Raw genomic sequence first — 15,821 nt, 5'->3', positions numbered from 1 at the left:
ACCAAGTGCTATATGTGTTACATAGATTCTCCTGGATGATCTTAACAACCTCAGGAGACCTTTGTTCCCTTTTTACAAATTAAGAAACAAACTCAACCTCTCTGTATTACCAAAGTGTACATAACTAGGACTTTTCTTAATTGTCATTAATCAAAACCGAAACCTTTTTACTTTGGAGGTTCAACAGAATGGTTAGGGGACAAGTATGTTGTTAGTGAACAGTAGTTGTAGAAATTTCTGGTTCTTAAAGAGTAAGTCATGATTTAAACTTTTTTTTTTTTTTTTTTTTTTGCTTGTAGTAGTCACTGAGCTCTTACAGAAGGAAGAATAGGGCTGGAGTTGTATACTTGTCTGGGAATTTAAAATCCTGTAAAGCCTATCAATAGATTGTGTTTCCAAGAAATGCAGAAGCATTTCTTCTCCCTGGGTGAGGGGTTTGTTGTAAGACATGTTTGGCTGGCCTGACCTACTAACTGGAGTAATACTGACTTATGTCATGCTCTGGGTGCTTCTGTAGTATTTCCTCAGCATGTTAGTATAATCCTTGCCTCTCACGTTAATTATCTTTGCAGCCCATTCTAGTAATTGACTCCAGGGTTCTCTTCCTAGCCTTCCCTACCACCCAGCACATAATCTGCTCCAGTCAAATTTGGTTATGTTGTTTCCTCCATATCTCATGGCTTTCCTTTTAAAAATCAACATTCTACCCAGCCTTCAAAACTTAAACCCAGTTTTGTCTCTGCGTGTAACTAATACTGATCTCCTCTTACAAAGGAGTCCTTTAAATACATGAAAGACACAACAAGAGATTGGAAGAACGTGGTCCGTTTCACTACTCACTCAGGTGCTCAATCCAGGTAACTTCATTAGAACTTCATTCCATCAGCTGAAGTCTGTTCTTGTACTTAGGTCAGTCACCACAGACACCTTCTTTCGCCTGGGCAGGGAGTGCAGTAATCCTAGCTCACCTTTCCTCCTGTCAGTCTCATTACTCGCATAGCTGACCCTTAATTGCAGTAGGTGTTCTAATGGTCCCATAGTGGTACTCACACTTTACTGGAATTACAAAAGCATCTCGGCAAGAACTCACTCCACTTCGTGCTTTCCCAACCGGCCACAGGCTCCAATGATAGTAAGTTTACTTGCCTGTTAATGCGGAAGAAGAAAAAATCCACTGTAGAGGCATTACTAATGCTACTTTAACACCCAAGTAGTAGGCAAAGAGTACCTTCTGAGTTTATTGGATTGGTCATTGTTTGGCTTATTTTGATCTATCTTCAGCTAATTTTGACAAAGAAAAGTGAATAGTTTCTCTCTTGGTAGACATCAATTACAATGTGAAGGTAGGTTGCCTTCAGTTTTGAGTGGGTCATAATTAGATTCCTACTAATAGTAAAATTTTGAAAGTTTATATACATGTGTTAATGTATATTTCTCAATTGGAGAAGCCATTATTTGGAGCCTTGTTATGAAATTCGTACTCAATAAAATAGAGCACAGAGTAAGGGAAAGTGGAAGATAGAGTTAACATGAGAATGAGAGATTACCAGAGGTCTTGAAAGCTGGGCAGGGAAATTCTTAGAGCCTTTATTGGTCTTTGGGGAGGGGAGACACATGAAACAAAGCTGAAATAATGCAGGAAAGATAGGAGAGTATCCATGCAGGAGTTAAAATTTGGCCTAGAGAAATAATTGTGGGAATTCAAGACCTCCAGAACAGGGAACTTTCACTAAAAAAAAAAGTCAATGGAGCTAGGAGTTCAGGGTGTTAACAAATACATAGACATCTGTCCGGACCTGCTGGCCACGATATGATGAGGTTCATAGATCAGAGACTTCAAAGCTGATGGAACCTCAAAGATGAACCAATGAATCCAGCCTCATTCAGTGCACTAGAAAGTTAAGGTCTAGAGGGGGTCCATTTCTCCAAGCCCAAAAAGCCAGTCAGGAGAGCTGAGTGTAAAACCCCAAAAGCTGTAAAACTATAGTGCATGAAAATACAAGCTGTCCTTCACAGCATCGCTTATTATTTAAACATCTTTACATAAGTCCATGCTGATGGATAAAGAAGATGTGGGATGTATATACAATGGAATACTATGCAGCCATAAAAAAAAACCCCAAGTCTTGCCATTTGCCAACAACACGGATGGAACTAGAGAGTATTATGTGAAGCGAAATAAGTCAGAGAAAGACAATTATCGTACAATCTCACTCTTGTGGAATTTCAGAAACAAAACAGGATCATAGGAGAAGGGAAGGAAAAATAAAAAGATGAAATCAGGGGTCCTGGGTGGCTCAGTCAGTTAAACATCTGCCTTCGGCTCAGGTCATGATCCTGGAGTCCTGGAATCAAGTCCCACATTGGGCTCCCTGCTCAGCAGGGAGTCTGCTTCTCCCTCTGACCCTATCCCCTCTTGTGCTCATTCTCTCTCAAATAAATTTTAAAAAATAAAATACTAAAAAAAAAGTGAAATCAGAGAGGGAGGTAAACCATAAGAGATTCTTAATCATAGGAAACAAACTGAGGGTTGCTGGAGGGGGGATGACATAACTGGGTGCTGGACATTAAGGAGGGCATGGGATGTAATGAGCCCTGGGTGGGTATAAGACTGATGAGTCACTGAACTCTGCCTCTGAAACTAATAATACACTATGTTAATTGAATTTAAATTTAAAAAATTTTAAGTTTTTAAAAAGTCCTTGCTGCTACTCACGTAGGAGCATATTACATGGAATTATCCAAGTGAGAACTCAAAATCTGTGCTTGCTACTAAATATTTTTAGAATCAAATTATATGATGCCTGGCACTTCAAAAACAAATGAGGGAAGTGATGGCTGGGGGGGATGTTAATAAAATTAACCATGCATAGTGGTTAAATGATAGTTGTTAAAATTTAGTAATAAACAAATGGGATTCATTATACTCATCTATTTGAATATATGTTAGAAAATTTCTTAAAGGATTTTTTCCCCTAAAGTCAATGCTTGTAATGTGTAGCATTTGGCCTAAGATATTATATTTAGGGCTTGTTTTTTACCCTTATTTTCTGTGTCCACTTTTTGTTACTATCATGGCATATGGAGCCTTCCAGGACCCTCCAGTAAATTTTAAAGCCTTTGTTTTGTCAATCCATTCTAAAAATGCCCTCTAATGTGGTGAAAATTCACCCAGCTATTTTTTTATTATTATTTTTACATGCTGTGATAGTAATAGGATCTTAATTTCCTAGTACATAGATAGATAGGATTTGCATGGGGTTTGGGACAAGGCATTTCACTTCATAATAGGTACAGGAATGTGGCAACATGCAGCAAAGAATTTAATGCAATTAGCTCAAGAGCACTATGCAGAAAGGCTCAACAGTATTGAGTGTCCCAACTGTTATTTGCTGATTCTGTGAACCTCTTAAAGTTCTATTCCAGGAGAAATTGGCTTCAAAATTGATTCTTTTGCCACTGGGCAGAGGTTGGAGATTATTTTTCCACTTCTGGAAATACATGGGCAAGTACCAAACCTTTGCCTAAGTTAAGGGATTGGACACACACGCTCTATGCTTTCTTCCCTGTGATTTTATTCATTCTGTTTTCCAAGATGAAGTACCACAAAACACCCCAAATAGACAAAGCAATCTTCAGAACAAAGCTAGAGGCACTATGTTCCCTAATTTCAAGCTATATTGCCAAAGCTATAGTAATCAAAACAGTATGGGATTGAAATAAAAACACACACACATGGATCAGTAGAATAGAGAGCCCAGAAATAAACCCACACAAATAGTTTAATTTATGACCAAAGAGCCAAGAATATATGCATGGAGAAAGGAGAGTCTCTTTAATACATGGTGTTGATAAAACTGAACAGCAAAAGAATGAAACTCAACCACACCACTATCTTCTACCATACACAAAAATGAGCTCAAGGGTGCCTGGCTGGCTCAGTCAGTAGAGTGTGCAACTCAATCTCAGAACTGTGAGCATATTGGGTGTAGGGATTACTTAAAAAACTTAAAAAAAAAAAAAACCTCAAAATGAATTAAAGACTTGAATGTAAGATTGAAACCATGAAACTCATAGAAGAAAACAGGTGGTAAACTCCTTGACATCAGTCTTGGCAGTGATTATCTTGGATCTAACTCCAAAAGCAAAGGCAACAGGAGCACCTGGGTGGCTCATTCGGTTAAGCATCCATCTCTTGGTTTTGGCTCAGGTCATGATCTCAAAGTCATGCGATCAAGCCCTAGGTCAGACTCTGTGCTTAGCACAGAGTCTGCTTAAGATTCTGTCTCTCCCTCTATTCCTCCCCTGCTCCTTTTCTCTAATAAATACATAAATAAAATCTTTTTAAAAAATTAAAAAACAGGGCACCTGGGTGGCTCAGTTGGTTAAGCGACTGCCTTCGGCTCAGGTCATGATCCTGGAGTCCCGGGATCGAGTCCCACATCGGACTCCCTGCTCAGCGGGGAGTCTGCTTCTCCCTCTGACCCTCCCCCCTCTCATGCTCTCTCAAGTAAATAAATAAAATCTTTTAAAAAAATTAAAAAACAAAAGCAAAGGCAACAAAAAGCAAAAACAAACAGGTAGCCTTGTACAAACCAAAAAACTGTAAAGGAAACCATCAACTAAATGACAAGGCAACCTACCGAATGGGGGAAAATATTTGCAAATCATGTATCTGATAAGGTGTTAATACTCAAAATATGTAAGAACTCATACAACTTAATAGCAGTCCAATTTAAAAATCGGGGATTTAGAATGACATGAAAGAAGACATACAAATGGTTAACAGGTACATAGAAAAGGTGCTCAGTATCACTAATACCAGGGAAATGCAAATCAAAATCCCATGAGGTATCATACCCCATACCTGTTAGAATGGCTTTTATAAAAAAAAGTGTTAGGTTGTGAAGAACTCTTTGTGTACCATTGGTGATAATGTAAATTGGTACAGCCATTATGGAAAACCACATGGAAATTCCTCAAAACATTAAAAATAGAACTCCAATATGACCCAGTTACCCCACATCTGGGTGTTTACCCCATGTTCATTGCAGCATTATTCAAGTATTCGAGACATGGAAATAACCTAAGTGTCTGTCAACAGATGAATAAAGAAAATGTGATATATGTATATAAATATATACGCAATGGGATATTAAGGCATAAAAAAGGAAATCCTGCCATTTGTGGCAAGATAGATAGATGGATCTTGAGAGTTATGCTAAGTGAAAAAAAAAAAGACATTATGCATGATTTCTCTTGTATGTGGAATCCAAAAAACACACAAATTCATAGATACAGAGACTAGATCAGTGGTTGCCGGAGGCAGGAAGTAGAGGTGGGTGGGCAAAATGTTCAAAGATGGGCAAAAGGTACAAACATCCAGTCATACGTAAGTCCTAGGGATGTAATGTACAAGATGGTGACCATAGTTAAAATACTTATTGCATATTTGAGAGTTGCTAAAAGAAAAATCATAAAAGTTCTCATCACAGGAATATAAATGTGTAACTGTGTGGTGATGGATAGTAGAGATTGGGGTTTAGGGACACTCAGGTAATTGGACATTAACAGAGTTCCAGAAAGGAATCAATACAGTGGTCCCCTAGAGTCTTCACTGAGCACTCTACATAAGTGGAATGACACTCTACAAGATCAAACAATAAGTGACTGGTGCGGGGGGAGTTGGGGGGGGGGCCGTAGTTGTAAATAGCAATTCCCAGAGCTCACATAGAACCAGGAGCCAGAGTGCAGATTTATTTTATTACCTATTTAATACCCTCAGTAATCACCAGGGTATTAAATAGAGACCCCAGAGGGGTCATGCCTTCGTAGTGGCCATAAAATATCCCTGGAGTGAAGGCTACTTTAGCTTAGACCCATTCTAGCAAAGATGCTTTAAATATAAGATTCAAAGGCACCAAACTGATCCACAAATAAGTGCTAAAACAAAGCCTGACACTTAAGTAAACAAAATCCAGATCCTCAATAATGTAACAGCCATAATGTCCTGCATCTAATTAAAGAATTATTGGACATGTCAAGAAGCAGAAAAATGTGACTGATAACTAGAAGAAAAAGTAGTCTGTAGGAAAAGACCCAGAAACAGCAGGGATGATAGAGCCAGCAGACAAGAATGTTAAAAACAGGGGGCGCCTGGGTGGCTCAGTCGTTAAGCGTCTGCCTTCGGCTCAGGTCATGATCCCGGGGTCCTGGGACCGAGCCCTGCGTCAGGCTCAGCGGGGAGCCTGCTTCTCCCTCTCCTTCTGCCCCTACTCCCTGCTTGTATTTGTGCTCTCTCGTGCTCTCTCTCTCAAATAAGTCTTTAAAAAATTTTGTTATGTATATTTTGGCACAATTTTTTTAACCTTTAAAAAAGTAATGCTTAGGGGAAAACCTATGTGTCTTCTCTCTGCCTCGCCCAGCTCTGAGCCCCACCACTTCTAAGCAGCTTTCCCTCACCTTTCTATTTACCATGTTTCTCAACTTTCCCTAGATTCCTGTACCACCCTATTTAGTATTGAATTATCTACTTGTCTTGGCAATCTGTAGGACCCCTGAAGAAAAGGACTGTCTTCAGCTTGTTTGGGGGCCCTGAGAGTCTTAGAAGAAGTGTATCAGTCGGTGTCCAACTGGTGAAATAGAAACCACATTAAGTATTTCAAACAGAGGGAACATAATACAGGGAATTTGTTAACAAAGTTCTTCAAAGAGCCGGAGGAGCAAAAGAGGAAAGGTAAGCGTATCTAAAGAATACGAAGGAAGCAGCATACCATTCCTACTGCTGGAAGGAGCAAAAAGGCCAACAGACCACAATCACTACCACTGAGGCTCCTGGTAGGGAACGAAGCTGCCTGACCAGCCGCCAGTAGGCCTACCCTCGTCAGCCACCGCGGCCACCGTGCTGGGGCTGCACTCAGGCTCCCCTAGCTGTCAACACCACTGCTTGTGACACTGCGAGAAGGCAGAAGAAAAATGGTTTCTTCTCACCAACATCCCAGTACTTCCTCTCAACGGTCAGACAAAACAGAAATCCAGCGGCAGGGAGTCTGGGGCCTTGTGGCTTGTGGATCTCCTGCCACAACAGTGAAGAGGAAGATACAGAAGAGCTGATATGGAGCTGAAGGAACAGACAGTATCCAGCCCCCTCCTTTAACTACTCAGCATACACACCCATCCTTTTGCCTCTTTTGAGATTTACACACACAAAAACTTTCTTGTACAAAATACACTTAATCTGTCCCCCAAAAGAAAGATAAAAAGTCCCACCAGTCACTATGAATATCTGGGTGATGACAATTCTAGTTAAGTCAAACCACCGTCCCCCGCCCCCGATATGTTGAACTCTTAAGACTCAATTGTAGATCAGTCACCACCAAAACTTTTACATTTAATAGAGGAGATGGGGGAAGGTAATTAACACGTAAAAATAGGTAAGAAACAAACAGCTGGTATAGTCCTCATTTTTATAAATCAAATGGTTACCTCTGATCTTTTTATTCACAGCCCATATCATTTTCCTATTGCCCTCAGTCAGAATCTTAGCTGGCTGGAGTTCTTTACCTGGTGGGGAGGCCCTACACCTCATTCCTGAAGTATCTAAGTCCTTATTGATTCTGCCTTTGGTGAGTTGCTATAGCCTTCCACTAACTTTTAACAACTGAACACAGAAGCACTATGGAGGCACTCCAGAGAGTGCCCTCCATTGTTCAGCAACAGCCATATTTCCCTTGATAATTGAGATCAAGCAGCCCAGTCAATACAATGAGCCCCTTTTCCCTTTGGTTCAGTGGCACAAGAACCCTAAATGCCCAAATGGGAATCTCAACTTCCAGTTCATTGAGAGCACTGTTCATTTCCTAGTGGACATATTTCCTCCCTTGGGAACCCAACCAGCAGATTCCAAAGTTGTATGTACAGAAGTCAAAATTCTGTGAGCAGGTTATTAGATGTAATATTGAAAAGAGTCATTCTCACTGTCCCCCATCCCCTGATTCCTGGACCCTTTGATTCAGTGGACAACTCACCAGCAAAGAGCATTCCTAATGCCCAAATTGTGGCTTATAAATGCCATTCATACTTAAAAAAAACAAAAACAAAAACAAAACACCACCACCTCCTTGAAGAATGGCTGATTAAAGGTAAGGGATGAGAAATATTTAAAGAACCTGGAAAGGCTTCTTGCATCAGGAAGTAAGGCAGTTATCAAAAATCACTGGAGTCCTGTCAAAAAGACACAGAGTTTTGGGGATTTTAAAGCCCAACTTTAAAGGGCTCTCACTAGCTTTAGTAGGCTGTATAATGGCCCCCAATTATATCAGGTCCTAATCCTTGGAAAATGTGTTTCCTTATACAGCAAAGATTTCACAAATGTGATTAAGGACTTTGAGATGGGGAGAATATAGGACCTCAGGGTATTGTCCTAAATGCAATCCTATAGATCTTGATGAGAGGGATGCAGAAGAAGATTTGCCACACAGAAGAGAAAGCCATGTGACCATGGAAGTTGATTGGTGTGATGTGGCTACAAGCCAAGGACTACCAGCAGCTACCAGGAGCTAGAAGAGGCAAGGAACAGGTTCTCCCCGACAGCCTTCAGAGGGAGCATAGCCTTGCTGACGCCTTGATTTTAGCCCAGTGAAACGGATTTTGGGTTTCTGGCCTCCAGGACTGTGAAACAATAAAATTTTGTTGTTTTAAGCCACCAAATTTGTGATAATTTGGTACAGTAGCCACAGTAAAATAATACACTAGCCTAAGATGGAGCATTTTGAGCATCAAAATAACTGCAGTGAATCACAGCATATAAATTACATTTTTAAACCACAAGTTCAAAATGATACCAATACTCACTGGGGCGCCTGGGTGGCTCAGTCGGTTAAGCGTCCAACTCTTGATTTCAGCTCAGGTCATGATCTCAGGGCCGTGAGAGTGAGCTCCACATCAGGCTCCATGTTCAGCTTGGAATTCTCCCTCTCCCTCTCCCTCTGCCCCTTCCCCCACTGCACTTTCTCTAAAATAAGTAAATATTTTTTTAAAATGATACCAATGCCCTACATACACCAATTTGTCAGTAGGTAAACTATTCAGTGTTCTAAAAGCTGACAATGGGAAATTACTTCAGTGGAATAATACAGTTAGAAAAGTTTTGCTTTATAGAAAAATTTAAAGAAAGATTTGTAGAATTAAGATGTCTCCATTTTGCAATCCATTATGAAATAACAGCAATGATCATCAATGGCTGCTGAAACAATTAGGTGAGAGAAGGTTATGGGGAATTCATAATCAGGCTGACAACATCCAAACCCCACAGTTCAATCAATTCCATCATTTAAAAAAAAAAAAAAAAAGACATGTGCCTCCTGATGGGATGCAACAAGAAATACAAAATACCATCTATGACATTCTCTTGACAAAATTTCAAAACTGAGTCTGCTGAAGCCTAGATCTAAGTACCAGTTTACAAGAAATATTTGGGACAGGAATATGTTCAGTGATAATAACTGATGGGATCCTATCAGCAGAATCCTAAATATAGGAAACTATAGAGGGAAAAGACCTAGCGTTTGTTCAACAAGTTGCCAAAAATACAAAAAAAAAAAAAAAAGCACAAGGAGAAATCTATAAAGACTTGAGGGTTCAAATGTCACTGTTTCTGTAAACCTTTAAGAGACTTCTTAAAATAGAACTAATCCCTCACTTCAAAGCAGTCCCAACACATGAAGAACACGACTCTCCACTATACCCCTGATATCATTCCAGCATCATCCTCTGTCCTCCCACCTTACTCCAATTAAATTTCACAGCCCATCATTATGATCACTCCCTTGCACATAACATCAACTCCTTTGCCTCTCTCTCATACTTGCTTGGATAAATCATGAGCCTGGGTAAATCCTGCTCTATGTGCCTGTACTCTTGCTGCTGAATGTGGATGAATGGCTGATTTCTTTTTAGACTCACTCTCCTTAATGTCATTGGATCCTTAATGCTGCCTGGCATCATTTTCCCCCACTTGGTCTGGCTTCTTGTCCAGTTTCCAATTTGATTCAATCATACCTTCTCCTCTTCCCAAACACTTCCAATATCTCCTCCATCCTCATCTGATAAAATCATCTTGCCCTTCCAAGATGTCCATCGACAGATGAATGGATAAAGAAGATGTGGTATATATACACAATGGAATATTATGCAGCCATCAAAAGGAATGAGATCTTGCCATGTGCAACGACGTGGATGGAACTGGAGGGTGTTATGCTGAGTGCAATAAGTCAATCAGAGAAAGACATGTATCATATGACCTCACTGATAGGAGGAATTCTTTTTTTTTTTTTAAAGATTTTATTTATTGGGCGCCTGGGTGGCTCAGTTGGTTAAGCGACTGCCTTCGGCTCAGGTCATGATCCTGGAGTTCTGGGATCGAGTCCCACATCGGGCTCCCTGCTCAGCGGGGAGTCTGCTTCTCCCTCTGACCCTCCTCCCTTTCATGCTCTCTCTCATTCTCTCTCACAAATTAATAAAATCTTAAAGAAAAAAAGATTTTATTTATTTATTTGACAGAGAGAGACACAGCAAGAGAGGGAACACAAGCAGGGGGAGTGGGAGAGGGAGAAGCAGGCTTCCCGCGGAGCAGGGAGCCCGATGCGGGGCTCGATCCCAGGACCCTGGGATCATGACCTGAGCCATAGGCAGACGCTTAACGACTGAGCCACCCAGGCGCCCCTGATATGAGGAATTCTTAATCTCAGGAAACAAACTGAGGGTTGCTGGAGTGGTGGGGGTGTGGAAGGGATGGGGTGGCTGGGTGATAGACATTGGGGAGGGTATGTGCTACGGTGAGCGCTCTGAATTGTGCAAGACTATTGAATCACAGATCTGTACCTCTGAAACAAATAATGCAATATATGTTAAGGAAAAAAAAAGAAGAAGATAGCAGGAGGGGAAGAATGAAGGGGAGTAAATTGGAGGGGGAGACGAACCATGAGAGACGATGGACTCTGAAAAACAAACTGAGGGTTCTAGAGGGGAGGGGGTGGGGGGATGGGTTAGCCTGGTGATGGGTATTAAAGAGGGCACGTTCTGCCTGGAGCATTGGGTGTTATGCACAAACAATGAATCATGGCACACTACATCAAAAACTAATGATGTAATGTATGGTGATTAACATAACAATAAAAAAACTTTAAAGAAAAAACATCATCTTGCTATTTCACTGAACAAAATAAAGGTAATAATCAAAAGAGAACTTCCAAGACATCCAAATGGCTAATAAACATAGGAAAAGCTACTTAACATCATTAGTCATCAAATGCAAATTAAAGCCACAATCTGATACCACCACCACTCACCAGAATGGCTAAAATGACAAAGCCAGATAGTAATATAGGCATTCCTCAGAGATATTGCGAGTTGGGTGCCAGACCACTGCAATATAGCAGATAGTGCAATAAAGTAAGTCAAGTTAATTTTTTGGCTCCCCAGTGCAAATAGAAGTAACAATTATGCTATATTGTGGTCTGTTGGGTGTGCAACAGAATTATGTCAAAAAAAAGTACACACCTTAATATGAAAATACTTTATTGCTAAAAAATAAAATGCTAACCATCCTCTGAGCTTTCAGCAAATTTTTGCTGGTGGAAGGTCTTTGCCTCGAAGATGGCTGCTGACTGATCAGGATGGGGGTTGCTGAAGTTGGGGTGGCTCTGGCAGCTTCTTAAAATAAGACAATGACGAAGTTTGCCCCATCTATTTTGACTCCTCCTTTCACAAAGAATTTCTCTGCAGCATGCAAAGCAGTTTGACGGCATTTTACTCACAGTACTTCCTTCAAAATTGGAGTCAGTCCTCTGGCCGCTGATTTATCAACTAAATGAGTGTAATAATATTCTAAACCCTTTGTTGTCATTCCAACAATCTTAACAGCATCCTCATCAGTAGACTCCACCTCAAGAAACCGCTGATCACCATAACAAATATAATAATAATGAAAAAGTTTGAAGTAGTGCCAAGAATTACCAACATGTGACGCAGACATAAAGCAAACAGCAAACGCTGTTGGAAAAACAGCACAAGACTCCCTTGACGTAGAATTGCCACAAACCTTCAATTTGTGTGAAAAAGAAGCACAACTCAGGGAAACACAAAAAAGCAAAGGATGCCTGTAGTAATGAGGAAGCAAATGGGACTTTCAACACCTTTCTGGTGGGAGCTGAATGGGTCGGTCATGTTGTAAAACTGCATGACACTATTCACTAACGTCGAGCATGTGTATACATAGGGCCCATGAGTTTCTCCCCTAGATGTGTACCCAACTGAAATGTATACATGTTGTCTATAAAACAGGTTCCAGAAGGTTCGCAGGAGCCTAACTCAGACAAAAGCTAGAAACAACCCAAATGTTCATGAACACTAGAATGAATAAACTATGGTATATTCGTATAATGGAGTATCGCACAGCAGGGAGGATAAATGAACTACCACTACCCACAGCAACACAGGTTAGGACTCATGTCGAGGTGAAGGAGCCGTAAGCAAAAGAGAATATATAGTACTTACAAGAAGTTCAAAGGCAGGCCAGATCATCTATGGTGTCAGGACTGCAGGTACTTTTGCAGCAGCATGCAGAGTCGCTGGAAAGGGATACAGGAGCACTCTGGATTGCCGATAACGTTCCATCTCCCGACCTGGGTTCTAGTTACACAGGTGTGTTCATTTCGTAAAAATTATCGAGCTACTGATTTGGGATTTTTGTACTTTCCTGTATGTGTATTATACCTCAGATAAAATGTTAATGAAAGGAGAGAATGACACTCCACAAACTGACACCACCACAGGGACCCATCTATGGGCATCCGAGCCCATCCTCCCTGCCTTCACGCCTGTTACTGGGGCGAACTGTTGTTCATGCTTCTGTCAAAGACAAGCCTTTCCTCCTGTGCCCCCACAGAATTACCCCCTCTCTTCACAAGGATGCCACTCTGGTCTCCCTTCTCGTTCCTACACCTTTTCTCTCGACTAGATCTTTCCCATCAACCTACAAACACGCTCTCACTTTTCTAATTTTTAAGACCACCTTCTCATCCCTCAGTTACTGTAGTTTTTCCCCTTCTCTTAGGCTAAAGCAAAACTCAAAACAATCATCTATACTTGCTGATTCCAGATTAGTTCTAATACTCTTCTTTGAACCACTCCAATCATGTTCTCCCCTCCATGCTCCACAAAGGCTGATCTTCTCATCCACTGTTAAGTCCAACGGTCACTTCATCATCATCTTCCATGATTTTCAGCCGCTTGAGGCATAACCATCAAACTCCCTCTTTCTCAAATCACTTTCTCCTCTAGGCTTCCAGAACACTGCATACCCAATATGCCTTCTACCACACTAGCTGCTTCGTTCCAACTTTCTTTTATGGGTTCCACCTTATCCCCTGACCTCTCGTTTTGGAGACCCTCCGAACTCATCTGGGGGCTTCTTCTCTGTTTTCTTATCCAGTGTCATATGCACCCTGTGTAAGTGGAGGAATGCCAGTAAAGTGTCTCCAGTCTGGATCTTTCCGCCACTCCGGTTCCTCACACATTCGTCTCCTCAGCATCTCTACCCAGATGTCTAACAGGCATCTCCAATTTTGTATGTGCAACATCAAACTCCTGTCTTCCCCTAAGAACCCACTGACCGATTTCCCATCTTGGTTAATGGAAACTATCCTTCCAACTGATCATCAGGACAAAACCCTTGGAGACATTCTTAACTTTGCCATTTCTCTCATAAACAAACCACCTTCAGAGCATTTCCAGAATCTGAGCACTCTCACCATCTCCACTTCTGTAACCCTGGTCTAAGCCAACATCACTAGGTGCCAGGATTATTGCCATAACCTCCTAGCTGGCCTCCCTTCCCCCCCACACACACACAACCAAACCCCCCGCCAGTCTGTTCTCGGTGCATTAAAATGTTAACCAGATCATGTCAGTCCTCTGCTCAAAACCTTCGGGTGGCCCATTTTGCTCAAAGACAAATTCCATGTAATAGGGAAGTAGCCCCTTCTCCCCGTACTGTTACCCTACTCCATGGCCTCCTTGCCATTCCTCAAATGAGGCAGACCAGCTCCTACTTCAGGGCCTTGCAAGTCTCCTCTTGGCCTAGAGGCTCTTCCCCCATTTATCATCATGGATCATACCTTCATCCTCTTCAGATCTTGACTCAAAAGCCACTTTTTCATCGAGGGCCTCCCTGCCCACAGCTTTTACAATCTTAAGCACTCTCCCTTTTCCACCCCACTCTCCTAAGGTCTCCATCACTTCCTTCAATTTCTCTCTAGCACCGCCTCCTTCTAACGTAAGTATGTATGACTTATCTGTTGGCAGCCAGTTTCCTGACAGTATGTGAACAACAGGAGCTTGAGGATTTCTGTTTTGTTGACTGCTCTATCCCCCAGTGTCATGAACAATGCCCAGTAAATAGTAAGAGCTTAGTTAATATTTGTGGAATGAACACAGGAGTTATGTCAATCCTTGTCAGAGGCTTCACAGAGATGGGAACTATATCTTAAGCATCTTTGTAATAAATGACTGACTGAATGGAAGAAAGAAGAACAGGCCTTCAGTCCAATTAAGGTACTTAAGGTAGGCAGTGTATTTAATTGTTCTTTCCATTTTTATTTTTAAATTTTCTCTAAAGATTTTATTTATTTAAGAGAGCGAGCGAGAGAGAGAGCACAAGCGGCGGGAGTGGCAGGCAGAGGGAGAGGGAGAAGCAGACTCCCCGCTGAACAGGGAGCCCGATGTGGGGCTCAATGCCAGGACCCTGAGATCATGACCTGAGTCAAAGGCAGAGGCTTAATCAGCTGAGCCACCCAGGTGCCCCGTTCTTTCCATTTTTAATGCAAATACTTGATCTCCCCATATAAATCAGGCCATTTGTTTCCAAACAACTGTTGGGATTGTTATCAACTACCTTTTCTTCCTTCCTTAAATTTTCACTCAATCAAGAGCAAAGATTACAATAGGCAGAGTGTGCAACAAAATATAGTTATTAAAGCAATGCTTACCAAATCAAAGAGAGGAAATATTCAAACTTTGAGAGGTAATACAAACATCATTGCTCAACTCACTTATGATTGCTCTTGATCAAAGTTTAAAGGAACAGGTATGACTCAGAAAGGAAAAATCAATAGATATGATAGTTTAATCGTATGATTTCAAAAAATCAATAGATATGATAATTTAATCGTATGATTTCGAAAATCATATGATTACGATAGTTTAATCGTATGACTCAGAAAGGAAAAATCAATAGATATGATAGTTTAATCGTATGATTTCGAAAAATCAATAGATATGATAGTTTAATCGTATGATTTTGAAAATCGTATGATTACGATAGTTTAATCGTATGACTCAGAAAGGAAAAATCAATAGATATGATAGTTTAATCGTATGATTTCGAAAAATCGTATGATTTCGATAGTAAAATCGTATGATTTTAATCGTATGATTTCACTAAACAAATGAGGGAGAAATTTGACCCTTCTGATATGAAGACCTCATGTTATTAAATAAAGAGCACCTCCTATTCACCCGAATATATTTCTAGAGAAACTTTCAGTGCGTGGAAAATTCCAACAACTTATTCCCCCCCCCAAAATGACAAGATCACATTTTTATCTTTTTAATTTATATTTCAAAATTACAATTTATTTCACACTAAAACTTATAGAGGAAGTTGACCATGAGACCAAAGACCTGAGTTCTTTTCTCAGAACACCCGCACGCAGGGGAACATGTGCCCACTTCCCACAGCAGCAGGGCACCACCTTCCAACC

General features: G+C 40.9%; 1 long non-coding RNA gene across 1 annotated transcript; it reads right to left on the bottom strand.

The window, feature by feature from the left end:
* Positions 1-1,056: 1,056 nt before the first annotated feature.
* LOC114206402 (uncharacterized) lies at positions 1,057-14,281 on the bottom strand. The gene is made up of 3 exons (XR_003608613.2): positions 14,178-14,281; positions 12,556-12,690; positions 1,057-1,146 (listed from the first exon to the last, which is right to left on the bottom strand). It is a non-coding gene; the product is annotated as an uncharacterized LOC114206402 (long non-coding RNA).
* Positions 14,282-15,821: the final 1,540 nt, after the last annotated feature.

This window comes from Eumetopias jubatus, unplaced genomic scaffold (genome assembly GCF_037043125.1).
Source record: "Eumetopias jubatus isolate StellerSeaLion01/CBP00866 unplaced genomic scaffold, mEumJub1_p1.0 scaffold_7, whole genome shotgun sequence".
NCBI lineage: Eukaryota > Metazoa > Chordata > Mammalia > Carnivora > Otariidae > Eumetopias > Eumetopias jubatus.
The sequence above is the reverse complement of the archived record's forward strand: the minus strand, read 5'-3'. Positions and strand labels throughout refer to the sequence as shown.